General features: G+C 47.9%; 1 protein-coding gene across 2 annotated transcripts in view; it reads left to right on the top strand.

The window, feature by feature from the left end:
* The first annotated feature begins 832 nt into the window (after positions 1 to 832).
* Positions 833 to 10,006, top strand: part of TYK2 (tyrosine kinase 2) — a 121,723-nt gene continuing 112,549 nt past the window's right edge. For both annotated transcript variants that reach the window (XM_082255385.1, XM_082255384.1), the window contains exon 1: positions 833 to 950. The gene's annotated coding sequence lies outside the window, so the exon portion shown is untranslated. The remainder of the gene's footprint in view (positions 951 to 10,006) is intronic.

Genomic DNA, 10,006 nt, shown 5'->3' with positions numbered 1-10,006 from the left:
ACTTGTTGCATCTTTCCCAAAAAGACTCCTGGCTGTATTAGATCAAAAGGGGGCTTCTACTAAATACTGAGCAAAGGGTCTGAATACTTAGGACCATGTGATATTTCAGTTTTTCTTTTTTAATAAATCTGCAACAATGTCAACAATTCTGTGTTTTTCTGTCAGTATGGGGTGCTATGTGTACATTCATGAGGAAGAAGAATGAACCTAAATGATTTTAGCAAATGGCTGCAATATAACAAAGAGTGAAAAATTTAAGGGGGTCTGAATACTTTCCGTACCCACTGTATATATATATATATATATATATATATATATAGAGAGAGAGAGAGTACAGAGCCATGTGTGTATATATAGAGAGAGTACAGAGCCATGTGTGTATATATAGAAAGAGAGTACAGAGCCGTGTGTGTATGTGTACATATATATATATATATATATATACACATGGCTCTGTACTCTCTCTATATTTATACACACATGGCTCTGTACTCTCTATATATACACACAGGGCTCTGTACTCTCTATATACACACATGGCTCTGTACTCTCTATATTCACACATGGCTCTGTACTCTCTCTATATATACACACATGGCTCTGTACTCTCTATATACACACATGGCTCTGTACTCTCTATATACACACACATACACACACGGTTCTCTGCACACACCAATTCCAGTGTAAATAAATAAATAAGAGAATGAGCTCAGAGTCTGCACTCCCACCCCCTCACTCTGCTATCACTCTGGTATCACTCTCCATCCAATAAGGCTGGGCGTGGACTCTGGCTCCGCAACCAATCGGCCGCCCAAGAAAGGCGGAAGTAGGCGAGTTTTGCGGAGCCCCGTTCCGCCCCCAGGTGACGTCACATCTGCTGTGCTGAGCTGACAGTGAGAAGAAGCCTCCGGGGCTCGGGGCGGAAGGGTCATGTGACCAGCGAGCAGGTGAGACCTCTGGGTTGCTGCTGGTGGTGGGGAGATGAATGTGTGTGTTCCCCTCTCCTCCCCCCCCGTGTATTGGTATCTCCCCCAGTGTGTGCCCGAGCAATGCTCATACATTCTCTGTTATTATTGTAGCTGGGGGTGACCATGTGTGGCCTGTACTGTCCTCACCCCTCCGTACCTGCACCGGTCACGTGTCCTACGAGATGAGTAGAGCTTGCAGTGTACAGGACTGTCACCCCCCCCCCCCCCCCATAGATATGACTGGTCCTAGATCTGTATAGGAGATGAGTAGAGCTTGCAGTGTACAGGACTGTCACCCCCCCCCCCCCATAGATAGGACTGGTCCTAGATCTGTATAGGAGATGAGCAGAGCTTGCAGTGTACAGGACTGTCACCCCCCCCCCCATAGATAGGACTGGTCCTAGATCTGTATAGGAGATGAGTAGAGCTTGCAGTGTACAGGACTGTCACCCCCCCCCCATAGATAGGACTGGTCCTAGATCTGTATAGGAGATGAGTGGAGCTTGCAGTGTACAGGACTGTCACCCCCCCCCCCCATAGATATGACTGGTCCTAGATCTGTATAGGAGATGAGTAGAGCTTGCAGTGTACAGGACTGTCACCCCCCCCCCCCCCCATAGATATGACTGGTCCTAGATCTGTATAGGAGATGAGTAGAGCTTGCAGTGTACAGGACTGTCACCCCCCCCCCCCATAGATAGGACTGGTCCTAGATCTGTATAGGAGATGAGTAGAGCTTGCAGTGTACAGGACTGTCACCCCCCCCCCCCCATAGATATGACTGGTCCTAGATCTGTATAGGAGATGAGTAGAGCTTGCAGTGTACAGGACTGTCACCCCCCCCCCATAGATAGGACTGGTCCTAGATCTGTATAGGAGATGAGTGGAGCTTGCAGTGTACAGGACTGTCACCCCCCCCCCCCCATAGATATGACTGGTCCTAGATCTGTATAGGAGATGAGTAGAGCTTGCAGTGTACAGGACTGTCACCCCCCCCCCCCCCATAGATATGACTGGTCCTAGATCTGTATAGGAGATGAGTAGAGCTTGCAGTGTACAGGACTGTCACCCCCCCCCCCCCATAGATAGGACTGGTCCTAGATCTGTATAGGAGATGAGTAGAGCTTGCAGTGTACAGGACTGTCACCCCCCCCCCCCCATAGATATGACTGGTCCTAGATCTGTATAGGAGATGAGTGGAGCTTGCAGTGTACAGGACTGTCACCCCCCCCCCCCCCCCCATAGATATGACTGGTCCTAGATCTGTATAGGAGATGAGTAGAGCTTGCACTGTACAGGACTGTCACCCCCTCCATAGATATGACTGGTCCTAGATCTGTATAGGAGATGAGTAGAGCTTGCACTGTACAGGACTGTCACCCCCTCCCCCCCATAGATATGACTGGTCCTAGATCTGTATAGGAGATGAGTGGAGCTTGCAGTGTACAGGACTGTCACCCCCCCCCCCCCATAGATATGACTGGTCCTAGATCTGTATAGGAGATGAGTAGAGCTTGCAGTGTACAGGACTGTCACCCCCTCCATAGATATGACTGGTCCTAGATCTGTATAGGAGATGAGTAGAGCTTGCACTGTACAGGACTGTCACCCCCTCCCCCCCATAGATATGACTGGTCCTAGATCTGTATAGGAGATGAGTAGAGCTTGCAGTGTACAGGACTGTCACCCCCCCCCCCCCATAGATATGACTGGTCCTAGATCTGTATAGGAGATGAGTAGAGCTTGCAGTGTACAGGACTGTCACCCCCCCCCCCCCCCCCATAGATATGACTGGTCCTAGATCTGTATAGGAGATGAGTAGAGCTTGCAGTGTACAGGACTGTCACCCCCCCCCCCCCCCATAGATATGACTGGTCCTAGATCTGTATAGGAGATGAGTGGAGCTTGCAGTGTACAGGACTGTCACCCCCCCCCCCCCCATAGATATGACTGGTCCTAGATCTGTATAGGAGATGAGTAGAGCTTGCACTGTACAGGACTGTCACCCCCTCCATAGATATGACTGGTCCTAGATCTGTATAGGAGATGAGTGGAGCTTGCAGTGTACAGGACTGTCACCCCCCCCCCCCATAGATATGACTGGTCCTAGATCTGTATAGGAGATGAGCAGAGCTTGCAGTGTACAGGACTGTCACCCCCCCCCCCATAGATAGGACTGGTCCTAGATCTGTATAGGAGATGAGTAGAGCTTGCAGTGTACAGGACTGTCACCCCCCCCCCATAGATAGGACTGGTCCTAGATCTGTATAGGAGATGAGTGGAGCTTGCAGTGTACAGGACTGTCACCCCCCCCCCCCATAGATATGACTGGTCCTAGATCTGTATAGGAGATGAGTAGAGCTTGCAGTGTACAGGACTGTCACCCCCCCCCCCCCCCATAGATATGACTGGTCCTAGATCTGTATAGGAGATGAGTAGAGCTTGCAGTGTACAGGACTGTCACCCCCCCCCCCCCATAGATAGGACTGGTCCTAGATCTGTATAGGAGATGAGTAGAGCTTGCAGTGTACAGGACTGTCACCCCCCCCCCCCCCATAGATATGACTGGTCCTAGATCTGTATAGGAGATGAGTAGAGCTTGCAGTGTACAGGACTGTCACCCCCCCCCCATAGATAGGACTGGTCCTAGATCTGTATAGGAGATGAGTGGAGCTTGCAGTGTACAGGACTGTCACCCCCCCCCCCCCATAGATATGACTGGTCCTAGATCTGTATAGGAGATGAGTAGAGCTTGCAGTGTACAGGACTGTCACCCCCCCCCCCCCCCCATAGATATGACTGGTCCTAGATCTGTATAGGAGATGAGTAGAGCTTGCAGTGTACAGGACTGTCACCCCCCCCCCCCCATAGATAGGACTGGTCCTAGATCTGTATAGGAGATGAGTAGAGCTTGCAGTGTACAGGACTGTCACCCCCCCCCCCCCATAGATATGACTGGTCCTAGATCTGTATAGGAGATGAGTGGAGCTTGCAGTGTACAGGACTGTCACCCCCCCCCCCCCCCCCATAGATATGACTGGTCCTAGATCTGTATAGGAGATGAGTAGAGCTTGCACTGTACAGGACTGTCACCCCCTCCATAGATATGACTGGTCCTAGATCTGTATAGGAGATGAGTAGAGCTTGCACTGTACAGGACTGTCACCCCCTCCCCCCCATAGATATGACTGGTCCTAGATCTGTATAGGAGATGAGTGGAGCTTGCAGTGTACAGGACTGTCACCCCCCCCCCCCCATAGATATGACTGGTCCTAGATCTGTATAGGAGATGAGTAGAGCTTGCAGTGTACAGGACTGTCACCCCCTCCATAGATATGACTGGTCCTAGATCTGTATAGGAGATGAGTAGAGCTTGCACTGTACAGGACTGTCACCCCCTCCCCCCCATAGATATGACTGGTCCTAGATCTGTATAGGAGATGAGTAGAGCTTGCAGTGTACAGGACTGTCACCCCCCCCCCCCCATAGATATGACTGGTCCTAGATCTGTATAGGAGATGAGTAGAGCTTGCAGTGTACAGGACTGTCACCCCCCCCCCCCCCCCCATAGATATGACTGGTCCTAGATCTGTATAGGAGATGAGTAGAGCTTGCAGTGTACAGGACTGTCACCCCCCCCCCCCCCCATAGATATGACTGGTCCTAGATCTGTATAGGAGATGAGTGGAGCTTGCAGTGTACAGGACTGTCACCCCCCCCCCCCCCATAGATATGACTGGTCCTAGATCTGTATAGGAGATGAGTAGAGCTTGCACTGTACAGGACTGTCACCCCCTCCATAGATATGACTGGTCCTAGATCTGTATAGGAGATGAGTAGAGCTTGCACTGTACAGGACTGTCACCCCCTCCCCCCCATAGATATGACTGGTCCTAGATCTGTATAGGAGATGAGTGGAGCTTGCAGTGTACAGGACTGTCACCCCCCCCCCCCCATAGATATGACTGGTCCTAGATCTGTATAGGAGATGAGTAGAGCTTGCAGTGTACAGGACTGTCACCCCCTCCATAGATATGACTGGTCCTAGATCTGTATAGGAGATGAGTAGAGCTTGCACTGTACAGGACTGTCACCCCCTCCCCCCCATAGATATGACTGGTCCTAGATCTGTATAGGAGATGAGTAGAGCTTGCAGTGTACAGGACTGTCACCCCCCCCCCCATAGATGTGACTGGTCCTAGATCTGTATAGGAGATGAGTAGAGCTTGCAGTGTACAGGACTGTCACCCCCCCCCCCCCCCATAGATAGGACTGGTCCTAGATCTGTATAGGAGATGAGTGGAGCTTGCAGTGTACAGGACTGTCACCCCCCCCCCCCCCATAGATAGGACTGGTCCTAGATCTGTATAGGAGATGAGTAGAGCTTGCAGTGTACAGGACTGTCACCCCCCCCCCCCCATAGATAGGACTGGTCCTAGATCTGTATAGGAGATGAGTAGAGCTTGCAGTGTACAGGACTGTCACCCCCCCCCCCCATAGATAGGACTGGTCCTAGATCTGTATAGGAGATGAGTAGAGCTTGCAGTGTACAGGATTGTCACCCCCCCCCCCCCATAGATAGGACTGGTCCTAGATCTGTATAGGAGATGAGTAGAGCTTGCAGTGTACAGGACTGTCACCCCCCCCCCCCCCCCATAGATAGGACTGGTCCTAGATCTGTATAGGAGATGAGTAGAGCTTGCACAAGTGTGAATGGAGCCTTCGAGTCGGTTCACACTGATCCGACTCCAAGTCGCCCCGACTTCGGGCGACTAATGAAGTTGCCCGTGCAGCGCAACTTCAGCGCAGCTTGCAATGACTTCTCATAATAGAAGTCAATGCAAGTCGCTCCGACTTTGCCAAAAAATAGCGCAGGAACCTTTTTCTAAGTCGGAGCGACTTGAGTCCCTCTGATTAGAACGGTTCCATTGCACAGCACTGGAGGCTACTTGTCAGGCGACCAAGTCGGATCAGTGTGAACCGGCACTCAAAGTTAAATTCCAGGAATTCAGCCACTTTGTAAAAAGCGAAGGCACATTGGGGGTCCATTCACTTCAATTCATGCGATATAAAGGTCATGTGACTTGTTTTTCAGAAATATTTTATGAGATAATAAGAGAGTCAAAAGATTTAAATATGGCATGTGAGTTAAATACAGAAAAAAAGAGATCCATAATTAGGCACTTGCTGCTAAGCGACGTACCTGTACTTCTCTAGACTTCAATTGGTTATACCGGGATGATCCCTGCAGCTGCAAGCATCATCCCGGTACCGTTTTTTTAGAGTCGACAGTCGGTCCTCTTGTAATTCGGATATCCTAGTGGCTAACTATCCATTGGATTTATTTTACAAGCACCTCCTTTTGCAGTTTTACGGGGATCTCCCTCCCCACTGGGAGTCCAGATCGACCAGCTGCTCAAAGACCGGATTGGCTTTTGTTAGTCTCTAGGATATAGTAACCTGGAAGTAATGCAAGGTCATACCCAGATGTAAATGGCGCCATTTTTAAAAACCAAAGGCATTTGATAACACCGATCTTGGTGTTTTGAATGCTTTTAACCACTTAAGCCCCAGGCCTATTTCAGACACTTTTTGTTTACAAGTTTAAACCAGTATTTTTTCCTAGAAAACGACTTAGAACCCCCAAACATTATATATATATATATATATATATATATATATATATATATATATATATATATATATATATATATATATATATATATATATATATATATTTTTTAGCAAAGACTCTGGAGAATAAAATGTCGGTCATTGCAATATTTTTTGTCACGCGGTATTTGCGAAGCGGTCTTTAAAACGCAGTTTTTTGGGAAAAATTACGAAAAATCATATTTCACTGCATTTAAAAAATACTAAACAGTAAAGTTAGCCCATTTTTTTTGTATATTGTGAAAGATGATGTCATGCCGAGTAAATAGATACCCAACATGTTACGGTTTAAAATTGCGCACGTGGAATGGCGACAAACTATGGTCAATAGAAATCTCAATAGGCGACGCTTTAACCTTTTTTAACTGTTACCAGTTTAGAGTGTAGCTCTTATTTTCTTTTTTTTTAATTATTGCTCACTCTCTGGCAATCGCGGTGATACCTTACATGTGTGGTTTGAACAGCGATTTCATTCACGGCTCGACTTCCATATACGTTTTCTTTCGTGCGCGAGCTAACGGTGATGGGGGCGGCTAAAATCTTTTTTTTTTTTCCTATTTATTTTATTTTGTTTTAACTTTATTACAGGTTTAAAAAAATAAATAAAAATCAGAACACTTTTATTGCTGTCACAAGCAATGTAAACATCCCTTGTGACACCAATATGCAGTGACAGGTATTCTTTATGGAGGGATCGAGGGTCTAAAAGACCCCAAACCCCTCCACTACACTTCCCTGTATTCAAAACTCCGAAAACTGCATTTTTGCATACAGCCGTTTTTTAAATCTGCCGCCTTTTGCAGCAGAGTAACCCAGAAGTGACGTCATGGACGCCGCCTCCGGGTTACGTCATCGGAGACCTGATCGAAGCCACTTCCGGCTTAGATTGGGACTCCATCCAGCCGGCGGACGCTCCGGCTGGGTGCTCGGGTCTCCCGGTGGGACGGAAGCCCTGAGCAAAGTCAGGGAAGGCGGCGGGAGGGGGGGGGGGGGACGTCCCCTCCCGCTCACCCGGGTAACGATCGAGCTGCATCAGTCGTTACTGACGGAAAGCCAACCGGCGGCTCTAAACCACAGTACCGGGATGGTGCCTCTAGCTAGAGGCATCATCCCGGTATAACCCCGAAAAGTCTGCCGACGTACCCCTACGTCACTTTGTGGTAAGTAGTTAAGGGCAGAAGAGGGATTTGGGGTCTTATAGATTTCTCCATAAAGAGGACCTATCACATGCCCATTGCTGTCACAAAGGATGTTAACATTCCTTGTGACAGCAATAAAAGTGATAGGGGGGGAAAAAAATAATGAAAAAAATCTTTTTACATATACGGCGGCAGGTCGGCAGGTTTCCACGTAACGACGTACCCATACGCCGGTTTGCGGGAGCGCTCGTGGGGACGCACGCGCCCGTTCGCCAGAGGGGACGCTGATCTACGGGACCGCCGGCCGCGATTGCCGCTGGGCACCTGCGATCGCTCCCCGTGGATGCAGAATGGCAGATGGCTGTTCTGTCAGCAATGAATACAGGGCTCCTATTTAAGAATCTGTCCGCTGCAATGTCGCAGTTCCGCAAAAAATCGCCGATCGCCGCCATTACTAGTAAAAATATAAAAATGACAAATCTTTCCCCTAGTTTGTAGGCACAATAACTTTTGCGCAAAACAATCAATATACTCTTATTGGGATTTTTTTGCCAAAAATATGTAGCAGAATACAAATTGGCCTAACATGATAAAAAAAATTGGTTTATTTTTTTTTTATTGGGAATGTTATGTAGCAGAGTTGTCGCTCTTCTTTTGTTTATAGCGCAAAAAGAAAAAAAAATCTCTTATTTGTGGGGAAAAAAGGACATCCATTTTATTTGGGTACAGTGTCGCATGACCGCACAATGGTCAGTTAAAGTAACGCGGTGCTGAATCACAAAAAATGGCCTGGTCATTAAGGGGGAAAACCCTCCGGTCCAGAAGTGGTTAAAGTGCCCCCCCCCCCGTGCTCGCACACGAAGGCGACCGCACACATAGGTCCCGCACGTACCCAAACAGTGATCATCCCAGGCATTTGGGATATCGCCGCCAAAGTGAAATCATGGGCAGTAATTCTAGCACCAAACCTCCTGTGAAAATGTTAAGTGGTAGCCTCAGCCTGTAAAGGATTTGAAAAAGTGTTACCTATGAATAGTAAAATTTATGTTGTTTGTTGCATGTGCATGCTCAATTTCAAAGCGTGACATGTTTGGTATCTATTTACTTAGCGTAACATCATCTTTTATATTTTATCAAAAGATTTTATATTTTATATGCGGCCCGAGAAAATTTCTCTACACTCAATGTGGCCCAGAGAAGCCAAAAGGTTGGACACCCATGCTTTAGACGGATTAAGATTTAGTCCTTCATGGCGTAGTGTGTTATCAATTGTTTTCTTGGTGACTATGGTCCCAGCTGCCTTGAGATCATTGACAAGATTCTCCCGTGTAGTTCTGGGCTGATTCCTTACCGTCCTCATGATTATTAAGCCCCGGTTCACACTTGTGCGTGTGCGGGGTTCGCATGTAATATCGGAGCGCACTGCTCCGACATTACATGCGATCAGCTGTGCGGTGCGAGTTTAGCCATACAGTTTGTATGGCTAAATTCGCATCGCACCCGCAGCAAACACGCACAGGAGGCATTTTTGCAGCCGCATCAGGATCGGATCGCACAGCGGTTCACACTTGTGCGATCCGCTCCTGTGCGAACTGCACGATCGCACTGCGATATGCGATCAAACTGGGGGTGTCGTTAAGATTACATTGACACCCCCAGCGTATCGCATATGGCAGTGTGAACTGCCGGGGGTGCGTGTGCGATGCGGGAACAGGCTGCGAATTCGCAGCCTTCCCGCATCGCATATATGTAAACCGAGCCTGAAACTGGACGAGGTGAGATCTTTCATGGAGCCCCAGACCAAAGGAGATTGACAGTTATTTTGTGTATCTTCCATTTGCGAATAATCGCACCAAATGTTGTCACCCTCTCTCACCAAGCTGCTTGGTGATGGTCATGTAAGTCCACAATCTTGTCCCTGACATCCTTGCACATCTCTTTGGTTTTGGTGGAGAGATTGGAATCTGATTGCTTCTGTGGACAGGTGTCTTTTATACAGGTAACAAACTGAAATTAGGAGCACTCTCTTTAGGGGAGTGCTCCTAATTTCAGATTGCTACCTGTATAAAAGACACATGGGAGCCAGAAGTCTTGCTGATTAAAAGAGGATCAAATACTTTTTTCCCTTTTTTTAAAATGCAAATCAATTCATAACTTTTTTGAAATGCGTTTTTCTGGATATTTTTGTTGTTATTCTGTCTCTCACAGTTAAAACAAACCTAC

This window comes from Pelophylax lessonae, assembly GCF_965119305.1.
Source record: "Pelophylax lessonae genome assembly, chromosome: 4".
Lineage (NCBI taxonomy): Eukaryota > Metazoa > Chordata > Amphibia > Anura > Ranidae > Pelophylax > Pelophylax lessonae.
Note: the sequence above shows the minus strand (reverse complement) of the source record. Positions and strands in the feature narration are given on the sequence as shown.